The following is a 23,933-nucleotide window of genomic DNA, read 5'->3' as shown; positions in this document are numbered from 1 at the left end:
TCCAACGGCTTATCGCACAAGTCCTACTCCAATGGGGGATTTGAGTAGTCAGTGATAGACAAGCATCTTCGATCGCAGTGCACTACTGTACGTTAACGTGGGGCATGTGCAGAGTTATGCAATGCAGTTTGACACAACGCATCCCACACGAACCCTATTAAGGTCTCTGGGAGTTTGAATCATCAGCTAGCAGCCTGAGGGGATATTGGGGGGCAAAAATAAGGGGGGGGGGGGGGAGAGGAGCGATCGGGGACGGGCAATATAAATGCCTTGATTATGGGACGTCGATGACAGATGCGACATGCACACCAACCTTGAGTCACAGTGGCTGAAGCCGTTCGCCTGGCAGCACGGGGCTGAAACGGAATCCGCCTCGATCGCATGACAGCGGACACGAGCTGGGGTGAGGAGGATCGGTTGCCATGGCGGCAAAGCTCCAGTCGAAAGTCTTCCTTAGTGGTATCTGTCACGGCACCATCATTGGCTTTCTCATACTCCTCAATCTCTCTCTCTCTCTCTCTCTCTCTCTCTCACCCACACACACACACACACAAATTACTCTGCTTCAATTACCTTTTTGGGTGTATTTTACAGTTCTTCTCACTTATCCACTTATATCAGGTTGCCAGTTCCTCTACACTTCTAAGAAATTTGATGCAGGAAATATCTAAAAAATAAATCCCCTTTCTCAGTTTGAATGTACACACAAATCGTCATAGGCTTACATAAACAAAGCAGTTGTGCAAGTGTAAAACACTTAATTCTTATGCATTTACAAAAGCATGGTAAATTATTATGATATCCTGTGTATCAAAGTGACATTGAGCACATTCTTCTTAAAGCCCAAACAAAGTTCTGGTACGCCTGCAAAAGTTGTCAAATTTCGCTCCCAAATGTGAACGGATGCTTAGGAAATGTGCAGGATAACGATGTTATTACAAGATATTCGAAGGGTAACGACGAAAATGCGAAATATTAAGCAAAAAGGTTCAGTCTCAGAACTTACCCGAACGGGGTCAGGCTAAACTCGGACTCGGGGATAACTCGGCTTCGCTTTGACGGCGAGGTGAGTTGTAATGGTTGTCCCTCTGATTGTACAGTGTTGTCCTATGGGAGCGGCCTGTATAAACTAGCGCTTCGTGTTCTGGCTACTCGCAGTAATGGTCCGAGTTGTTACAACGCGCGTATCAAAAACCTCTTTTGCGCGCATGCAAAATTAGTGTGCGCCTATCAACCTTGATAAACAACAACAAAAACTCCAAAGACCGCGCGTCTCAGCAACTGAGGACCGCGCGCTGTCATTTTTGTTTTGTTTTGTACAGGATTACGTTAGCACGCACTTTCCTGTCCATTCAGTTAGGCCTCATTTGGTATTATGCAGTGGCCAGTAGAATGTGGCGATCACTTACTGCGTGTGAGTTGTCTGAAGTAGGGTCGAATTTTTCCCGAGACCGAGTTAGTCTGGAGCCTTCTGGAATAAAAGTCGGTTTTCCTACTATTATTATTTTTCTCAAAATACTCCTAACCAACTCATCATTCCGGCAAACCGCGTCAGCCAGGTAAGTTTCTTAGTGGACTCTTTCGATATATTGCAAGCAAAAATGAAATGGTGCTAGACGGGTTCTCGAGCACTTACCGAAACTTAGTTTTCACTTTAATATAAAAATGTAAGTAGTTAGTATGTAAAAGTTATTTGTTTGGATATGATGCAGGTGACAAATGTGCTGTGTCCATGTCAATATATTTGCATTTGAAAATAAATCACTTATCCCATTGAGGACGGTTTGATTTTGCTACTTGTAACACACATTTCCCATAGAAGCTTGTCTGAGTATACTCAGGACTTGTCCTCAATGGGTTAAAGGGATGGTACGGGCTTGGTTGAGATGGTGATTCAGGTTTTAACTTTTTGTGAGATAATTAGAAACCACTTCGTAAAATATGAAAGAGCATACAATTCTAAGAGGAATTCAGTTTTTTTATATGCTTTGTTTTGAAATGGCTGATATTATCCAAAAACAAAGTAAAACAAAGTGGATGGTCCTGATAAAAAGTGGGCCCCACCTTTTACTAGGACCTCTTTGTTTTTGGATATCTCAGCTGTTCCAAAACTAAATTTCATCAAATAAACTTTGAATTCCTCTTTGAATTGTATGCTCTTTCATATTTCATAGGTGGTTTCTAATCATCTCGCAAAAAGTTAAAACAGAATCTCCATCTCAACCAGAACTATACCTTCCCTACCATGCAGAGAAGACGTGTGAGTCCCTGTGATAGTACCCTCTTGATTCCTGGGCCCTGTTTCCCTATATCAAAGTTAACTTGAACACAGCATGGAAGTAGACTTAAATGGAGGTTCATCAAAAGCTTCAATTTCACACATTGCAGAAGCAATTACAAGCAATTACCAGCTTCAGACAGGGAAGGTGATGGTGTGCCAAGTTAGGAAATTACATGGCAGAATATAACTGCCACACATTGGCATCCTGTTATGTGCTAATCTGTAGTATCCTTTGCCAGACTTTATCATTGTAATCCTACAACACCAGTTTTCAAACTGTGGCTTAAGGATCAGACAGCACATGCACTCTATTTTGGAGCTACATAGCTGTCAATGTGCTTGAAATGTTTTCCACAGGAATAGAACTTCACATGAAATCTCATCAAGCACCTTGAAACTTATTATGTAACATCTCATGATTTCAGATATCAAAATGTTTGAATAACAAAATCAAATATTTGCACCTATTTAATTCCATTGCATTTTGTCTCATTTACTGAAGAGGATGTAGCAGCAAAAGCTTGCCAGGTTGCATAGGAACTCTGTGGTATCACACACAAAATCACGGATCCTTAAAGGACAAGTCCACCTTCATATACATAAGGATTGAGAGAATGCAGCAATATTAGTAGAACACATCTGTGAAAGTTTGAGGAAAATTGGACAATCCGTTCAAAAGTTACAAATATTTTAAGTATCTGCGCAGTCACTGCTGGAAGAGAAGACTACTACAGTGTATGATGTCACATGCGTACAACTAAATAAGGAAAATAAAAAGAGAATTTCACAAAACTGTACTTTTTGAATAAAGTGCACAGTTCTTCGTCTTGCTACTGACGTATGTTAAGGGTAATATTATTCCCCCTGCCTTCTGAAAGAGAGAAGTTGAGTGTTCTTTTGTTATAGGAGAAAAGTGGAAATATGTTGAATTTTCTTTATTCTTTCTTTTATATATTGTTGTACTCACGTGACATCACAAGCTATAGTAGTCTTTTCATTCAGCCGTGACTTAGCAGAAACTTCAAAAATTCATAACTTTTTAACGGATTGTCCGATTTTGCTCAAACTCTCACTGATGTGTTCTACTAATACTGCTGCATTCACTCAACCCACATGTCTATGAAGGTGAACTTGTCCTTTAAACTAAAGATGGAGGTTTGTATTCCATTTGGCACTGTTAATCTTTGAGACAATAACATCATCTCAATTATCTCATACCAGTCAACATTAAACCCAGATATACGGGTATCAGGCTACCCTGAAGTAATGACAAAAGCACGGGCAATTATCATGCACTACACTGAAGCCTTATATAAACCCAAGATGATCTTTCCTCTCTGATAAATGGAGCATTTGAAAATCACTGAACATCACTTTCACATGTCATATGCTGGGATAAATGTAGCCATTATCTACTCATTTCTAGTATTAGAGACATGTGAGTGTTGAAAAATAAAACAACTTATCTTTAATGTATAGTTTCAAACCCTTGTGAGAATTTATCTTCATACAAGAGAAGGCATTTATGAAGTCATTAATCCACTGAGGACGGACAGATTTTGCTACAACATGCATTTCCCATCAATACTTGCCCGAGTATACTCGGGATTCGTCATCAACGGGTTAAACGGCACCATAGGTTTATATGCTTGGCATCTGTTTGGATGTCATAAAATCGTTGGGTATGTGTGTGCATTGATACTGCTTTCAATGGTGTCATAAGAGCTCTTCCACTTTATATAAACTGCTTTCAAAATATTGAAAAAAAGGAACACCTCCGGCATGAAATTCACTGTTAACCCATTGAGGATGAGCTCATTTTGCCACACTACGCATTTCCCATCAATACTTGCCCGAGTATACTCGGGATTCGTCATCAACAGGTTAAATGGCACCATAAGTTTATATGCTTGGCATCTGTTTGGATGTCATAAAATCGTTGGGTATGTGTGTGCATTGATACTGCTTTCAATGGTGTCATAGGAGCTTTTCCACTTTATATAAACTGCCTTCAAAATATTGAAAAAAAGGAACACCTCCAGCATGAAATTAACTGTTCAAGACGTTCCTCTGATATTGACCTCACATCCTCCTCATCATCATGACTTCCTTTTTCTCTCACGTTGCATCTTGTCTCTGATTATCTCCTCAATTTTATCAAGGATCCAGCTTTCTAAATCCTGCCCTGGAGTACATCTCTGCAAGACGCATCCCACCTGCCTCACTCCAAAGAGGAGTCCTCTTCCCAGTCCGTGATGCATTGGTCCTCAGGCCAAAAACGCATCCCAGGGTTAATTATTGAGTAGAGGGGGGCTGGCTGTGACCTCCAAGGCTCCTCCGAGATTGAGCACACCTTTCATTGGAAGATGCCCCACCCACACTGTGTGTGTGTGTGTGTGTGTGTGTGTGTGTGTGTGTGTGTGTGTGTGTGTGGGTATGTTTGGTGATAAAAAGGGTTTGGAGACAGGTTCTGTTGTCACACCTACAGTATTATAGATGCAAACACATTCAGTGGGGAATTGCTCCTATCACTATGTTTCACCACATACTACATGAAAAAGGCAACAAATCCAACAACCCTTCAGGCCCAATGCTGTATTTCGTAGAGTCTAATTCACATGGAAGACAAAATTTGCTCAATTCACATCAGACTGTACTTCCAATGTTTCAATCATCATTGTCTGTGTAAGAAATGATGAAAACAAATGCTCCAAAATGTTAATTTCTGCTTTCACCTTTCTCTTCCTTTGATTTTTCACTGCCTCTTGCAAATTGGCCATGATTATACATAATGTTTTGTCCAAAGTGAAAGAGTATCATTCTTTAAAAATCACTGAAGTCTGTTGTGTGAACACTGCAGGGAAATTAATTGAGCAGTGCAAGAAGAAGATGATATAAGAGGATAAAGGGATTGTATAGTTTTGGTTGAGACCGAATTTCAGGTTTCTAACATTTTTTGGTGAGATGATGAGAAACCTCTTATGAAATATGAAAGAGTATGTAATGCCATGAGGAATTCAACGTTTATTTGATGAAAATTGGTTTTGAAATGGCTGAGATATCCAAAACAGAGCAATTCTAATTAAGTGTGGGACCCACATTATATTACGATCGCTTTGTTTTACTTTGTTTTTGGATGTTTCAGTCATTCCAAACCCGATTTTCATCAAATAAACTTTGAATTCCTCTTAAAATGGGATGCTCTGTACTATTTCATAAGTGTTTTCTTGGTATCTCACAAAAAAAAAGCCCAATTCTCATCTCCACCAATACTGTATCATCCCTTTAAGGTGAAAGTATGGGTCAGTTCTCACTCAAGATATCAAGAAAAGCAATATCACAAATGACAGATTGGTTTGTCCTGAATATTGGCTTGATAATACGTATAACTTACAAAATTGTTCTCCCCTTTATGAAAAGTATGGAAGACTTGATGACGCAAGCGCTTTAATTCTCATGTGATGTGAAAATCATTCATTTTAAAATATGTATGACATCAGAGCTTGAAATCGCATCTTGAAGCATTTACGCCCCGAATTAGACAGATTTTCTCCAGAAAATCACTGATGCCTAGCAATGCCCCTCCCCTTCCCCTGTATAAACTCTCCATAATACCAAGTGCACAGTCTGCCTCACAGCTCCACTGGCACTTTGAATGTCTCGCGTTCTCTTCCACTCGAGTTCATACGCTGCGTGGTCTCGGCAGCTCTGTGTACTTTTGTCTCTGTTACTCATCCCCCGCATCGCTGAGCATCATCATCGCAGCGCACACATCCTCCTCCTCCTCCTCCCCCTCCTCCTCCTCCCTCTCCTCCTCTCCCTCATCCTCCTAGTGAAATGGATCAAACTTGTCCACTCAAAAAAACCAAAAAAAAAATCTTTGAGATGGGGAAACCAAAATTGATGGAACATGCATCTAACAACTCCCTCCTTCCCCATCAAGACGGATGATAATCGCATGATTGAACGTTAAATCATAGTTTCGGAGAGTTTCTATGTTTTAAAGGTACACCCTCCCTGTTACAAAGGAATTATAGGGAAATCAAACAATTCATCACAAGACAAGTTTGTCTAGTTTACATGAAGTCAAGTTTGATTCCATGTTTAACACTGCACAATCAAACACACTGAATTATGAATAGCTATCAAAATCTGACCCATATAAAGTATTTCTGACATTTCATTTAAATTTTTCAAGTGATAAGGGTCATAGTCTCATTTGAATTATTCTCATTGAGAGATATAGAGTCAGTTGGAGCAAAAACTTTCAAATTCAATTCCGATACTAATCATCCTTTGCAATAGATGCCAATTGGAAGAAACAGGAAGGAGATTGATGAAATAAATATATAAAATGCTCAATAAAGACGGATTTTTAACAGTAATACTCACCATTTGATTGTAAGGTTTACTGGCAATACAAAAAAAAAGTAGCCTGTTCGATTGGAACATATTAAGCTTACATCAACCATACATGTACTCTCTTTGATATACACTTGAACACACCATATTTCATTCTGTGCGAAAAAAAAAAAAAAAAAAAACTGGCTGATCATTCCCCAGGTTTCATTGATAATTTGTTGTGCTCAGGAGGCATGAGTAATGATACACATGAAGTTTCACTGACTACTGGAGAGAGAGAGAAAAAACAAGAGTTTGGAGGAGAAAGCTGGTAGGAATATTACTCACACTTTACAGCTTGCGCCAATACCATTCATGTAAACAAAGCAATGAATATTGCCCATATTTTACACATGAAATATTCATGCTCACAAAAGTGTTATGAACTATAGCATTTATAAAGCTTAAAAAGGCCTATTGATAAATTATTGAATTTCAATTATTCACACATTCCTCCCACCTAAAGAATTCAGGTATGGGTGTTAAAACTCAAGTTCAAAACAACTGGCATACTTACAATTTTAGGTACTGTGCAGATGGCTTTTCCACAGACAAAAACTACAGTCCAACACATACAGAATCAGCTCAGAAAAAATGTGAACTCAAGGAAATTAGTTAATGCTACGGAAGGAAGACCTTAATCGGTCATTCAAACCATGCACACACTGCGCAAATATCTCTTCTGCGAGCAGTTTAATTCACTTACAAGTCACTTCACATTTTCCAGAGAAAGCCACATATCCTGTCCTTGAAACCCTTCCCCCTTTTCATTTACGACCATCTCAAGAAGAAACAAAAGAACTTCTTCACAGTGATGATAAATTCCTCCAGTATTCGTGGAAAACATGGTCTCTCGCCAAGCCAACAGCATGTGCAGTGATTAAAATGACTTTGGAAATGATTCATTCATCACACATTTTGGAGCACTTCATTACTGGCAGCATCAACGGGACTGTGCCAATGACATCAGGAGCATCCGGTGGACCGTTCTTGGTGATACCCTTTCACGGAATGCATGAAAGTACCTCCAGGTGTAAAGGGAAGGTAAACCCAAAGAACAATGTGGATTGAGTGAAAGCAGCAACATTAGTAGAACACATCAGTGAAAGTTTGAGGAAAATCGGACAATCGATGCAAAAGTTATGAATTTTTAAAGTTTTGGTGTTGGAACTGCTGGGTGAGGAGACTACTAGAGGATATGACGTATAAAACTGTGAGTGGACAACAATACAAAGAAAATATAAAGGAAATTCAACAAAAATTCACTTTTCTAGAATCATGAAAGAGCAATGGACCAACCGCTTTCAGAAAGCAGGGGGAATAATTGCTACCCTTAACATATGTCAATATCAAGTTGATGGAATTTGTAATTTTCATGAAAAATGGATTTTTGCAGAATTTTCTTTATATTTTCTTGGTATTGTTGTCCACTCATACGTCATAACCTCTAGTAGTCTCCTCACCCAGCGGTTCCAACATCAAAACTGTAAAAATTCATAACTTTTGCATCGATTGTCCGATTTTCTTCAAACTTTCACTGATGTGTACTACTAATGTTGCTGCTTTCACTCAATCCACATTGCTCTTGGGGTTTATCTTCCCTTTAACAGGCAGCATCAAAACAACACTTGCATCACTTGATGACTGACACTGAATGGGTTCTGAGATATTTTCAGTGTACTCAAATCTAGGACACATGTGGGAAATGGATGATAACAGTACTTGCATGCAGATTGGCTGGGCCTTTTCACACACAAGAGTTTAATTGTACCGTTTTTCTTTTGGATCATGATGCGAAAAATCCATTTTATTCTCCACCACTTTCAATAATTTACTTTCTTTTCCTGTGAGAAAATTTTCAGATCTGTTCATGTCTATTGACCAGAGCATGACCACAGGCACCTTTTGATCAGATCTAGTGTCATTAGTTTCAACATGCAATGGGGATAAAAAAATACTAAATATTTTTTTTTCACGTGTGCCACTTACATGATCACACGGCACAAGGCAAGTTATTGCAAAGGTCTTTGTTTTGTTTTGTTTTGGTTTTTTTTTTAAATCAGGTTGGACTGATTTTTGCATCGTGATCTGGATCACAATAACTAGCTATCATTGTACCCACATACCAGAATTATTGGTTTCTGCATCAAATTGCAAAAAGCCTTGAAAATTAAAAAAAAAACATTAATTTCCAGTGTGTGCGAATTGGCAGATTCTTGACATACACACAGTACAATGACACTGAAAGATAATGCCCAGACAATATATCAAAACCCTACCACATTTTCAGTAGTGATATTGAATTATGAAAAATTTATGGAAATATGTTCTAAATGATTGATTGTACAGTTGAGATATAAATCTCTGTAAAATGGGATGGAAATGGTACATGTATGCTGCTTTCTTTCTCACACACTGTCAAAATGTGGCAATCCCAGCAGAGCTACATGTAATCAATTTACAGCTCGTTGCTATAGAAACCATGATTATTGAAATAGCCTTGCAGAAATGGGAATGTGAGTCAACTTACCTATCATTAAACTGAAATAAATCATTGAAAAACAACAGATTACTTCACTTTACTCACTGACACACATTTTGGTCCTTCAGCATAGTTTTAAGTGGAAAGCTTCTTGTTCTTTTCTTTCTTTCAAACTATTTTGTGAAATAAAAAAAACATTAAATATCTGCTACTTTTTAATCACAGAGTTGGAATGAAAAAAATGTAAACTGATTTTGAAAAAATATAAAAAATTTGGTGGAATAAACTTGCTGTTGCTTTAAAAGAATATGTACCAGTCGAGTCATGCAGCTCAACATTGATTCTGCAGCATGCAGTAACTTCATAGTGCATAAAGATTTTGTTGATAATCAAAATGACAGAAAAATAACTGACATTTATTAGTCCACAAAAGATGTAGATATGTCATTTATACCATCATCAGAGCACCATTTCATCAAACATTTGATACTGATGATAGGAATATCTTCTAAATGTAGAACAGAGTTTGAATAAACCAGAAGGTGTTGATACAAAATGCACTGCGAGAGTTCAAACCTTTGAAACATAAGATACTGTATTATCTCATGTCACCTGATGATAAATCGAGACAGGTATTGCGTGTACAGAGAATTCACATTTACCTATCACACTCCCTTTAAAACACACAGGGTTAATTCTGCCCTGATATCACTGAAACGTAAACATTATCACCCATTCCCATCCCAGTGGCGCAGTATCCACCCTCTTCCCATGGATACATGCATATATCCCCACAGCACCTGACACGGTGCCGACAGACGCAGGGATGCGGTTCGGAGATCCGACACGTCGATCTCACTTGCGAACATCTTCCTGATTGACATGTTCGGGGTTTGCATTTATTGCCACAGATGAGGAAAGACGTCGTGAAGTGAAGGAAAACAAGTTCCTGAGCTGTCGTCATGTTCGTGTTGACATGTTGTCGCCAAGGTTGAGAAGATTATAATAATCATAATAAAGAGAACTCTCATAAAGCACTCATTCTACCTAAAAAGATACTCATGGCACTGTAGAACAGAGTACATATAATATACATACGTTACAACAGAGTATCACAGAAGATATAAGAGCAATAAACAAACAAGCAATAACCCGTTGCATGCTATAAGGATTAGAACCAACACTTGCTGTCGGGCGAAAGCTCGGTGGTCTAGTGGAGATGACGCCTGTCCGGTGATCAGGAGGTCGTGGGTTCGAATCCTGCTCGAGTATGTACGCCTATGATTTTTTTTATCATGGCTACTACTAAAACACTGATCAATTCAGTGCTTATTTACGTCGATGTAGGGCAATTTGTCAATCAGTTGCAATGAAAACATCACGACGGAAGAACTTCATAAATTTGAAAAACAAGCAATAGATGTATTATATATATATACAGGTAAACAATTGTCAATTTAAATTGAATAGGTAGGTCTTGAGGTTCTTTTTAAAAGCATCAACAGAAGATGCTTGTCGAAGAGATTTTGGCAGGCTATTCCAAAGTTTTGGGCCCATGTATGAGAAAGCACGATACCCCCAACTATGCTTGATTCGAGGTACCTGTAATTTTGGCACCTGATTTGGATTCTACTTTGCAAGAATGCGGTGAAAAAGAGCTTCAAGATGGTGAAAACAAAATTTGATGAGTTATAGATGATTTGCAGTCACTGATTCACCAAACAAGTAGTGTCCCAAACAAATGACCATCTAGATGGCAAGTATCAGTGGAAGAATAGGGAGCTTTAGATTTTGACGCGCGGACGTTTGAGCCGACGCTTGCGCTGGACGTTCTCCTCTCCCTGCGTCGTGTGGAAAAGTAGCTTTAGATTATGCTGGGACGCAACGTATAAGAAATAAAATCGCGCCCCCATATGATCAGTGCATGAAGAAGCTCTCTACGTCGCAAACTGTGCGGACGTGAAAATAGCCCAGTACGCGTAGTAAACAACTCAGGCGACGCAAGCTAAAAATAGATTGACTTTACGCGCGCTATGCGCACGCTCAGAACATGTTTTTTCCCTCTGAACGTCACCGTCACCAAAATCTAAAGCTCCCTAATGGTACAGATGTAGGACAGTCACCAGCTGGTATAGCCCTTGATTCCAGAATAGAAACAACACACATTACAATGCTTTCACCACGTGTGCAGACATCCCACACAAACACGTATCATGCATGCTACATTCACATCAACCTCACAGAGTTGAGAACAAGACCTGAACTACAGTCAAATTTAAAGGGTGTGTACAGTTCTGGTCGAGGTGAAGATTTAGCTTTTAATGTTTTGTGAGATATTCAGAAACCACTCTATGAGATGTCAAAGAGCATGCAGTTCTAAGTGGAATCAAAAGTTTATTCGATGTAAATCGGTTTTGAAATGGCTGAGATATCCAAAAACAAGGTGAAACAAAGAGAGACTAATAAAGTTGGGGCATGTCGCCTTTTATTACTAGCACTTTTTTGGATATCTCAGCCATTTGAAAACCAATTTTCATCAAATAAACCTTGAATCCTTCTTAGAATTACACGCTCTTTCATATTTCATAAGAGGCTTTTCATTATCTCACTTAGGAATGTTCAAAACATGAATCCCCACCTCAACCAGTACTGTACAGTCCCTTTAAAGGGATGATACAGTTTTGGTTGAGATGGGGCTTCAGGTTTCCAACATTGTTGATGGTGATTTTTGGGGGATAATGAAAAACCTTTTGTGAAATGATTCGGCACGCCGTACACCGGGGTACCGTTGTAACGCGGGGTACTGCGTTGTATAGCGCCATCTCATGCCCATTATTTATGATGCCTTACATCCGAATTCAGATATGCCGATTCCGAATTCGGATACGGCGAAGTCGTCACAATGAACTAGCACCATAGGTGTTTTTCGAAGTAATTTCTAGCACCACACCGTTTTGTAAACATCATCTACCGTAACTTTTATTTTCAGAAGAAAAAGAAAATCACCGAAAGCCCAGAAAATTCACCCGAAAATCAAATATTCTGTATTTCTTCAAAATTTGATCATGGGGGCTGCCATCTTTATAATCTTCTACGCGTGCGCGAATGGTCGATAATAAGAGATGAAATGCGAAAGAAAAAGTTTCAAATTAAATAATTGGAATTTATTTCTTAGATTAATAAAATATTTATGTGGATTTCTAATGTTATCATTAAAAATATTTCATTTAAATGATTTTCTTATTTCATTTTGTATTCATTAATTTACGGGTAGTAGACTGGCAACTTTTCTTGCAATTGATTATTACACGTACACTGCACTACGTAATTATAAGCACAAATGCTAGCATTACGCCAGCGCAACGGCCATAGTCATGGCGTCTGCGTGCAGTGATGGCCGTGCTAGCAGCGGATACAAGGACCTACTCAAATCTCGCAAAAAACACAAGAAACTCAATAGAAGAGGTAAACTAGAGAATGCCAGTACTACAATAATATGTACAATAATATCAAACAGTTAAGATTATAACAGAGCAGAAAATAATTATCAGTTGCATGCATTAATTGTTGCATAATAACAAATGAGAAAACATTTTTGTGCATAATAATACTAAAAAATATTTTGACACATTTTTTAGTAAGCCACGGTACAGCGCTGAAAAACAAATAATTAATTCAACAAAATGGCGAATTTTCATTTGGTACCCCAGGGTACCAAATATTGCATCAAATGTGGAAGAGCATATATAATTCTAATAGATATTCAAAGTTTACTTGATGAATATTGGTTCTGAAATGGCTGAGATAGCCAAAACAAAGCAATTCTAATAAAACATGAGACCTACATTGCACCTTTTATTAGGATCACTTTGTTTCACTTTGTTTTTGGGTATCTCGGCCATTTCAAAACCAATTTTCATCCAGTAAACTTTGAATTCCTCTTGAGATTGTATGCTCTTTAACATTTTATAAAGTGGTTTCTAAATATCTTGCAAAAAGTTAAAAGTTGAATCTTCTCCTCAACCAATACTATATACTATCCCTTAAAAATTTGTACATGACACTATAACACAAAAGAGGAAACTTCCCTGACTTGCAGCAGCTGTATTCCTTTAGAGAAACAGACCTATTTTTCTTTGTTCTTTATTTCTTAAATTTTGTTATTCGTTTCAGCATCACTGTCATGGATGTGGATGCTGAAAATAAAAACACTCTTGTTATCACCACTATTAGATGGTTATTAGCATTGATGATGATGACGATGATGATGATGATGATGATGATGATCATCATGATCATCATCATCATCATCATCATCATCATCAAAATGTTAAAACTTTGTCATCATCATCATCATCATCATTACCATCATCAAAATCATCGTCATTACTTTCTGCCAATGGCTTCTGGGAGACTATACCTTTAAACAGGGACGAGGTTTACCTGTTTCACACCATATTTCACAGTCTGTCATTCTTTGCTCTCAGAAAGAACATAATATCTTTTTCTTTCAAAAACCCTTTGACAGATTTTCACAATGAGCTTCTTCTGTGTATGATTAATGCGAAGGTGGTGATGATAAATCAAATGTCATGGTTCTCCAACATCCCACCAATGTTGGTCTATAGACGGGACTGAGCCCGCTGATTATCCCGCAGGTGGCGTAATGTATACAAACATGAGCACACCTTAAATCCACAATTAAACTGCAGTGACGAAGCCGCCAAGAGGGAGGTGTACTGTTTTTGGTTTTTTCATGAGCTATGCGTCATTCCAGGGGCGTTAGAATATCAGGTTTCCACTTAAAACATACCCTTTAAAGTCATTGCAACAAGCCCTGCCTTTTTCTCTCCTTTTTATTAAGTTTATATTCACTTTATATAGGTTTACATAATTAGTAGGCCTATATAGAAAGATTATAAATTTCACTCCATTGACAATTTTGACACAGTATGGTATCTTCAATGGTTCAGTATTCAAAGCAGTGGGAAAATTTGAGGGATGATAAAAGTTACAACATATAAAGAAGAAGTATGAATACGAGATTGATTTTAATAATCATGAAGCATTTTGTTGAAGTCTTTGGTGCAGCTTACTAATGTACCATATTACAAAGGGTGCAATTATAGATTCATTACTGCAATTTAATACTAACCCTATATTAAACTGGTATGGGGGGGGGGGGGGAGGTAATTGTCCTGATATGGACAGAAACAGATTAATCCCATGAGGATGGTTTGATTTTGCTATGTACAGCACGCACTTCCCATGAACACTTGCCTGAGTGACAATACTTGGGACTCATCGTCAGCGGGTTAAATGAACAGCTCATAAATTGGGGTCTTTGTGGGTAAATATTTGTTTAAAATGTGAATAAATTAGGTCACCAGCCTCTTGCCCTCTGGAAAAGGCAGGTAAGCAGCATAAGGAAGGTCAAGTGTTCAGTGTACATGCACTTGAGGACAAGATGCAGTACAGAACGACAACGAGAAACGCCCCACATCCCCTACCACTCCCACTATCAAGAGACCCTCAAGTGGCAAGCATAGCTGCCCACAGGTCACTGCCTGGTCTGTGGTAGTCATTTGTTACCATGGAAACTGGGAGGAAACCTGAGATGAAAGCACTTATCATGACTAAAACCTGAGATGAAAGCACTTATGACTAATACATGTCGCTTGATGAGAAATGTGATGCCTTCATTCTTGACTACAACCCACCTTAAGTTGCCCATACAACATCTCTGCTGATCCATGTCTTTATTCAATGTAACATCCCACGTCAATTCCCCACATTAATAGTAATACATGGCCCTTATCTCCTCATTTCCCAATAGGACAATAATTTTGTTCAAATAGTTTAATAAAGATTATGCACTTTGTTATTTTTCTTTAAACTTTTAGACGTTTACATTCTTCGTAATCATTCATGTATATGAAAAAATCAATGTGATATTGGAAATATTGGAAATTGTCGGTGTATGTGAATGGGGGGGGGGGGGGGGGGGGGTTGAAATAGACAACAAAGTTTAAGCTTTCAGCATTTTCTCCCATTACCGAACCTGAAGATAATAAAATGAACTGCCCAATATGAAATTGTGACATTTAAAACAAAATAACATTTTCTTTTTTTCATTGTCATTCTCAAATTCTGAATGCATTCCATGGCTTACCATAGACTAATTCTGGATTATAGTACACCCCCAAGAGTTGTCTGCCGACAGTTTTCGCTTCACAAGTTCATTTCGTTCACGGGCATGTGCACATCACATCACTCTCACGGGTCGCCCCGCAGAAGATATACCCTGCCTGGGTTGGCCTTGCCACGTCAACGGATCGGAGGCGGTGTCCGGACGGTGAAAGTGTAGAAGAGAAACATGTGTAATTCCCATTCATTCCTTCCCCTTCGCAAAAAGGAATGCACATTCCACCCATTGAACAATAAATCAAATCAATTCTTTCGAGGATGGGAGTTAGTCGAGATGCGCTAACAGAGAACTACGGGGGGAACAGTGACAGACAGTGAATGAGAGAAACAGAGACACATGAGAAGAAAAGAAAGAAGGAGATGCATACGTATAGACAGAGACTTCAAAGCGGTAATATACAGTGTGTCCAAAAAAAAAATTACAATCAGATTTTTGCATTGATATAACACCCAATATGATCAAACTGTCCAAATGCTACTTCAGGGTCTTAAGATATAACATCTCAGCTCTATTTTGCAGAAAACCCAATACAATTTGGTTAAGCGGTCACAGAGAAACGTGGATTGTTGTAAAGCATGTCATGATCCTGATTCTTCTAAGTTTAGGAAATGAATGCTCTTGGAACTGCACATTAATGTGTAACACAATGGACAGAACTTGGAGAGAAGAGAGTCCTGACATGCTCTACAAAAATCCTCATTTCTCTTTGACCACTGAAGCAAAGCAAATGGGTTTTTCTGTAAGATGTGGGCAATGAGTTATAGTTTCATACCCTGAAATTGTATTTGGATCGATTCTCTATTTTTGAAGTTATCATTGCGGAGAGTCCTGTTGTAATTTTATTGGGGACATACGGTACAAATGGGTTGAGAGAGAGAGGGGGAGGGAGCTTGCCACCAAAATCGTCTTACTCTATCGAGTGCCACAGAGTAAACCCCTGTGTGCCACATCATTCTGAGACTGTATCCAAACACAGTGAACACTTTTAGAAAACATCTTTTTCTCTTCTTTTTTTAAAGCAATGTAAATTTTCATAGTAATTTTATGTTCAACAAGCATGGAACAAAGTTGCAGGGAAAATTCCACACTTTGCTGTGATGTAATCTTATATCAAAGCAATTAAGGACTATTTTTCGTGCTAATGGCCTCTAGCTATCAATAACATTGTCGAGATCTGGGAATTCAGCATGACTCTTGCAGGTTGTACTTTGTATGTGCACAACCGCGACAGAAAATTAGAATTTTCTTGAAAACCTCGATGAATAACTGTTATTCAATCACCACACAATGCAAGCTATCTGGGTGAGGAATGAAATCAGGAGTGAAGCTTTCATTATATTGTGGTGTATCGTTTGGCAATTTCTCGATTGGTTTGGGCGGGTTTTTTGCGTTGGAGCAAAATTTGTGGACATGCATTACGCCATTGACGGAGTCTGGCATGCTAAGGTGGCACATAAAGAGTTACAATGTAAAATGAAGTGAGAGAAAATGAGTGAGTTAGGAAGAACGCACAAGATACAGACTGACAGAGAAGCAGCGGAGACAGACAGACAGACAGACAGACAGACAGACAGACAGACAGACAGACAGACAGACAGAAGAATCAAAGAGAGAGGAGGGAATTTGATAGAAAAAATAAATATTTCTTGGTAGAAAACAATGAATACACACAACCTGAATCATGTTCAAATATCCATTTTCTCTCCTTCAAATGCTCTCAGTCTTCTGTTAATTTTTATACTCCACCCCCCCCCCCCCCCCCCCCCCCATTCACGCTTTCATCACGTACTACAAACTTTGCAAGCAATGAACTGGCACTGACGATCTCAGTTTTTGTTTCTCCCACAAACTCTACATAAAGCCTACATATATATGCGTTCATCTCATGCAATTGATCACAGCTATAAAGCCCTACAACATGCGAGAGTGAAACCATACACAGTATATCATGTACAACAATTACTGTTCACTATCAAATGATTCATTGCAAATATGGATAGGGTTCTGATTCTCAGCCAGAGCCCTCAGAGTTTAGAAGAATTCATTGCTCAGTTCAAGTCCTGAGTATTGATACAAGTTTCAGAATTTGTACTAGCCCATTGAGTCTAATAACAGAGAACACATTTTGGTGGTTTGGTGCATTATCTTATCACATCTTCTGTTTGTTTGTTTGTTTGTTTGTTTTTGTCATTACTCACTTTCAGTGATTCATAAGTAAGAGTTAAAGAAAAAAAAAATTCTTTCATTTGTGCTATTTGTTGTTCATACATATTTGTTTCAGTTACAGAATATTCAAACACCTCTGAATTCCAAGAATTATTCTCAAATTGGCAACACATATACTGTAGATGACTGAAGTTACTGTCTGTGTCTCAGATTGACTTATTTTTGTATATTTTTGAAATATTTTGTGCGGCTTTGAGGAGTTCAAGCACTTCAATCTGATCTTACTCCAACATTTGATATGCAGTAAAATTAAGAGTTGCCCATTTCCCCAATATGTACTTTACTATCAGTAGTATTCTGAGTCCGTTCATAGCAAGGAGACATGTTAGAAGTACTTTGTGCTTATTAAAGAGGGAAGACAAAAACCTTTTCATGGGAAGAAGTTGTCAAATAAGTAGATCATTGAAAATCGAAAAATAAAACTGAAAGAATGACTGTTTCTTTGTCAGTCAATGTCCAAGCAATGTGGGCTGCTTCAGTTTTGGTTACGTGACATATAGCTACACTGTATTGTACACTACATTGGTAAAATTGATTTCCTCTATTGTCTACATGAAGAGCAAATGCTGATGTGATTTTTTTCTTCTGGTACATGCATGACAGCACAAACTTGCTCTGTCGTGGAAGAAGTACAAAAGCAAGATTTGCATCCAATATGTAAATGTTTCTCAAGCATATGAATAAACTGAGAAACTGCTTACTTTGAGAATACAAGAAATTTGTGTCTTTTCGGTCCATAAAGTAAATGATTAGTCCCAGAAAAACATTATGATAGTCCCATGCCAGTATAAATTTGGTACAAATGTCCAATCTCACGAGACATCAAGTTTAAGGTATCATTTAACATTTGCAGATGAAACAGAAACCCAGCTTCAGTGCTTCAAAATAGTTCTAAAATGTGAGTTAGGGATAGAAACAACCAATACAAAAATTTTAATTGGTATAATCAATGTAAAGTATTGTTAAATATACAAAATGTGAACAATAGTTATAATAAAATTGTTTCAAAATAAACCATCTACAGTCGTGGTTTATTGGGAAAAATCATCACATCTCCTTTATATTTCAGGCTTTATTGCAAATTTTTCAATATGGTACAGTGTTTTGTGATACAACTGACCTACACATACATGAATTAATCAAATGTGATAACTCAAACATTTTTCAAATCACTGCTCCCAATGGTAAATAGTCCCTTTCACTCTTTGAGTGACATTCCAAGAATAAAACTAGACTGTTTCCATTTCTTGTCAGATTCCAGCTTGATCGGTAATACATTTCTTGATTGATTTTTATTCTTTTCATTTCCATGCTTTCCATTATATTTTTTGTTTTCGAAAGTATAGCTCTCTGTTTCTCTCTCTGGGTAAATTTAAAACCTAAAAATAAAATTTATGACCCTGAAAGAGATGGTTACATATTTACATCACATTGTTTTTAACAGGGGGTACATGCTTCTTCTTTACAATGCTGCATGATATTTTCAAACAAAGGAAGATGAATCTGCATAGCTGAAATTAACAGGAAACATAAATTCACTATGACTCCCCTCCCCTCCCTCCCCTCTCCCCCCCCCCCCCATGTGTGACCTTGAAAATTCCCAAGGTTGGATGGTCGTTATAATGTATATTTGTGTGTCATGAGTCATATGAAGGTAGACACATTAGACCTCAGGATAGAATAGTATGTCTTGTTCCGCACCGACTTCAATTTTGATCATTTAAAGGGTGTGTACAGTTCTGGTCGAGGTGAGGATTTAGATTTTAAAGGGATCGTATAGTTTTGGTTGAGACCTAATTTCGGATTTCTAACATTTTTTGGTGAGATAATGAGAAACCTTATGAAATAAGAAAGAGCATGTAAATCCATGAGGAATTTAATGTTTATTTGATGAACATCGGTTTTGAAATGACTGAGATATCCAAAATAGAGCGATTCTAAAAAAGTGTGGGACCCACACTTTTTTTACGATTGCTTTGTTTTACTTTGTTTTTGGATGTTTCAGTCATCCCAAACCCAATTTTCATCAAATAAACTTTGAATTCCTCTTTGAATGGAATGCTCTGTACTATTTCATAAGTGTTTTCTCGGTATCTCGCAAAAAGTTCACAGCCCAATTCTTATCTCCACCAATACTGTACTATCCCTTGAACGTTTTGCGAGATATTTAGAAACCACTCATGAAATGTCAAAGAGCATGCAATTGTATGGGGTATCAAAAGTTTATTTGATGAAAATCGGTTTTGAAATGGCTGAGATATCCAAAAACAAGGTGAAACAAAGAGATCCTAATAAAAGGTGTGGCATGTCGCCTTTTATTATTATCACTTGTTTGGATATCTCAGCCATTTGAAAACCAATTTTCATCAAATAAATGTTGAATCCTTCTTAAAACTATATGCTTTTTCATATTTCATAAGAGGTTTCTCATCATCTCACATAGAAATGTTCAAAACATGAATCCCCACCTCAACCAGTCCTGTACAGTCCCTTTAACATGGTACAATGTACATTTCAGCTTTGCTCACTTCCAGTACAGAGAGGGAGTTGTGAAATACAGACTGTATATAAAGGCATTATTTATCACTTGCAGATGAAACAAAAACCAAGCTTTAGTGCTTCAAAATAGTTCTCAAATGTGAGTTAGGGATAGAAACAACCAATATGTTAATCAGTACGGTGTATATATTAGTATTGTTAAATATAGGAAATGCACATAATAATTATAATAAAACTTTTTCTAGAATAAAGTGTGTACAGTTATGATTTACTGAGAAAAAATAGTGATATCTCCTTCTATACGCTTTATTGCAAAATTTTGATATGGTAGGATGTATGTGATACAACTGACCTACACATACCAATCAAATGTGATAACTCAAATATTTTTCAAATCACGGCTCCCAATGGTAAATGGTAACTTAAATATCAGAACTAAACTTTCCATGATAATGATATCCCTCCCTCCATACTCGCCCCCACCCCCCGTTGACACACTCCCCTTCTGCCCCCCCCCCCAAAAAAAAAATCTTGTCTCCAGGTGCCCAGTTCACACATGACGAACTAACAGAATTTGAATTGCAAATACCCATCCTCACTGGATAGGTCCCGAGGCACACAAGTTTACATACTGCATGCGAAGTGGGGTGGGGGGGGGGGGGGGGGAGGCACTACAGATATGCCGTAGAATGAACGTGTCCACAGGGTACAACATGGAAGCTGAGACCATGGCATTTCCCTGAAGTTTACTGGAAGTCAAGTACGCGGATGAGAGCTAACTCATAGGCAGTCTCGTGTAAACAATTCATAAAGAGAATCCTAGAAATGGTAGAATCTCGCAAAGTATCATGGGAATGCGGGGAGGTCCGACCGAAATACTCATCCTCCAGTTACATTGGTGACTCACCGAGTCAATCGCGCCAATCAATACCTCGAAAAAAAAAAATGATATCATTCATTGCAAGTGATTCTATCCCAATATGACAGAGTTAGGTAAAGTTGCTGCCAGGTTTATATTGTATGCCGGAGCTCCGTAGCAGGGGTGGATGCTGAACATGAATGTCTGAGCACTTGTCACACAACACTACAGTCTGAAGTGACTACTGCTCTTCAACATGTACAGAGAGTCGGCAGAATTTGCAAATTTGGTACAGAAAAGCTAAGGCCTTCAGAGTAAAACGTGACACAAAAATTGCATACTGCCTCAAGCACTCCCTGGGCTAAATGTTGTTACAGCGTATAGTAATAGTTTGCAACTCTGATTTACAAAACTTCAGTGGGGGGAAAAAAAAAAAACTTTAATGGAGCACATCGTTCTACTCCAAAAGAGTTCTACTCCAAAAGAGAGTTTAAATCGGGGAAGCTACGCCTGAGCGACAGCGTTCGGGAGTTCAGTTCCCAGGGGGGTCCTTAGTCACACGAAACCAGCGACTCTTACCTGATTAATGGCCAATTTGAGGAGCGATGATGTCGCTCAAGTTAGGAGTCGCAGATGTACACACGAACACGCCTCTCGTAAATCTCTCTGGGTATATGGGGAGAGTGCTGGGAAAGGAAAGAAAAAACACAAAACAAATTGTTCAGAGCACTGATTCAATAAAGTGGCCGTACCCTCAAGTATAGCACATCCTCACGTCCAAGTACAGAACTGTCACCGGTGAGACATCAATAATCTTTCCCAGAAATCGTTTTAATCAATGTTCAGGATATTGTTTCCCGTAATTAATCATTTAGGCTCAGAGATTGGTGTTCACTTTGGTGCTTCATACTAATTCATTATGACAGTCATCACAAAAAAATAAACTGTCCTGTACACAAATGGACACACATAAAAATGATATGGTGTATTTGAGGGGGTAAAAAGGTAAGAGTACAATTGTATATATTTACTCTCTCTCTCTCTTTTTAAGACTGACTTTTAAGTGGTCTGGAATTTTTAACACCATAACAGAAATGATCAAGTGGCCGGGTCACTCACAAATTGCATAATTCATCATGTTCTGCTAAACACATTTGTACTCATTCGTAGATTTCTAAATATTGCGACTTAAGAAAAAAAAGTCACATAATTATGTATTAGTTGGTATCTGAGAATATATGTATGAAATGAACTTTAAAGAAACCTTGCAAACTTTCACATCAAAATATTTTCACAAAAACCTCTCCTGTATGTCCTCTATTCTCAATCAGATTTGGCCATGAAAAGAGAGCTTTCTGCAACATACAAGTCAGGCCAATTCAGATATTGAATATTTACTCTCTCAGCACTCAACATTCACCACAGAGTACAGTAGTTCCACCATTTGTATGTTCAGGAGGTGAAAACTACTGTAAACGTCAATATTTTTTTTTTTTAATTTTTCGCGCTGAGCGGCTCGAAAACGTATTCGCGGGTTCTTAAATTCGCGCTCCGCAGCAGGTTACTTTACTGTAGTACACATTCACTGCTTTCATCCAAAGCCTCTGCTACATAGCCTGCTATGCCAGCGTACGACAAGCGACGTAGCGAGCGGCTCGACTGCGAGTACAAGCACTCAAATACGTAGTACAGCTGTGACTCTAGTACCGTAGTCACGGGGGACTGTAGCATCGATGCGTGCGGTGCACACATGCATGCTACAGTACACAGCAATCTAGGGTATCGTCTCTTCGCACAGTACTAGTAGCGTAAACATGCCTGTACATTGTACTACGTAGCAGTATCATCGATGAAGCGCACACAATTCATCCCGTTCAAAACGTGCGTAGAAAATTGTGAAGATATATTCGCACGTTTTTGAATTCGCGCTAGCCGAGCGTAGCGCGAAATCCGCGAAAATTAATGTACCGCGAAAATTTCCACGTTTACAGTATTCCCACTTTCAAACTTTTCACATTTTTCATTTGCAGTCATATTTCTGAAATGTGTTTTGCAAAGTATGCATAATATAGAATTTATGGATCAGGATCAGACACTGAAAATAGTACTGCTGGTTGCTATAATACGAAACTGCAAATGGCATCGGACTCAACAGATGTTTTGCAGACACATGATATCCTATCAATCAAACGACTCTTTAACATTCGTGCAAGGGTACATATAGTACATGTATACGCCCACGGCATACACATCAGAAATAAATTCTGATGATAACACACTGAATTGGTCAAAGTGAGTAAAGATCAAGCTACAATTCGGTCAAAAAGTTTAGATTACAAACAGGGTATGCAACAAAACCAAGCGCAACTCCATCAGAAAACTTCTCCACGTGCCATGATTGGCCAACAGTTGGTCATCAGAAGCAGATGAGGAAAATTACTGGTACATGATTCCAGTTTCCATACATTGTAAGTTGGACCTTCAAAAAATAACCTGATGATGGCCATACAATGTGCTTCTAAACACATTCAAAAATGATACTTTGTCATTCTGAAAGTTTCCATGACTCTGTCCTTTCCCATTATGCATAGAAGTAATACAGAGGCAGAAAATCTTTCAACCCCCCCCCAAAAAAAAAAAAAATAATGCCCCTCTTTTGAGGCTGGAGTAATTGAAATTACATTATCCCATCAGAATAGATAGGGAAAGTATTTGGAGCGGTATATCCACACCGAAAAACCAATATCTGTCGTAAATTTCCTTCCAAATCTTCGCTTTTGTTTGCCACCCGACCGCGGGTCCATTTGTCGTCCCAAATCCATGACAAAACCGGAGCTCGCTTGCTGCCCAAGGTTTGGAAAAGTGATCCTAACACTCTTTAACCGCTAAAACGAAGGTCTGGTAACACCGCAATTCCTCATCCCATGCTTTCATATAGGCCGGAGGATGAACGGATCCTGCGATATAACTTGTCATA

The 23,933-nt window shown here is 38.4% G+C and overlaps 1 protein-coding gene across 1 annotated transcript in view; it reads right to left on the bottom strand.

The window, feature by feature from the left end:
* The window catches only part of LOC139716584 (unconventional myosin-X-like), a 192,287-nt gene that overhangs the window by 120,368 nt on the left and 47,986 nt on the right, over nucleotides 1-23,933 (bottom strand). Inside the window, exon 3 of the mRNA XM_071628111.1 lies at nucleotides 21,536-21,642. The gene's annotated coding sequence lies outside the window, so the exon portion shown is untranslated. The remainder of the gene's footprint in view (nucleotides 1-21,535; nucleotides 21,643-23,933) is intronic.

The sequence above is a fragment of the Diadema antillarum genome, unplaced genomic scaffold (assembly GCF_040938485.1).
Source record: "Diadema antillarum isolate AM-2024a unplaced genomic scaffold, OU_Dant_1.0 scf00000067, whole genome shotgun sequence".
Classification (NCBI taxonomy): Eukaryota; Metazoa; Echinodermata; class Echinoidea; order Diadematoida; family Diadematidae; genus Diadema; species Diadema antillarum.
Note: the sequence above shows the minus strand (reverse complement) of the source record. Positions and strands in the feature narration are given on the sequence as shown.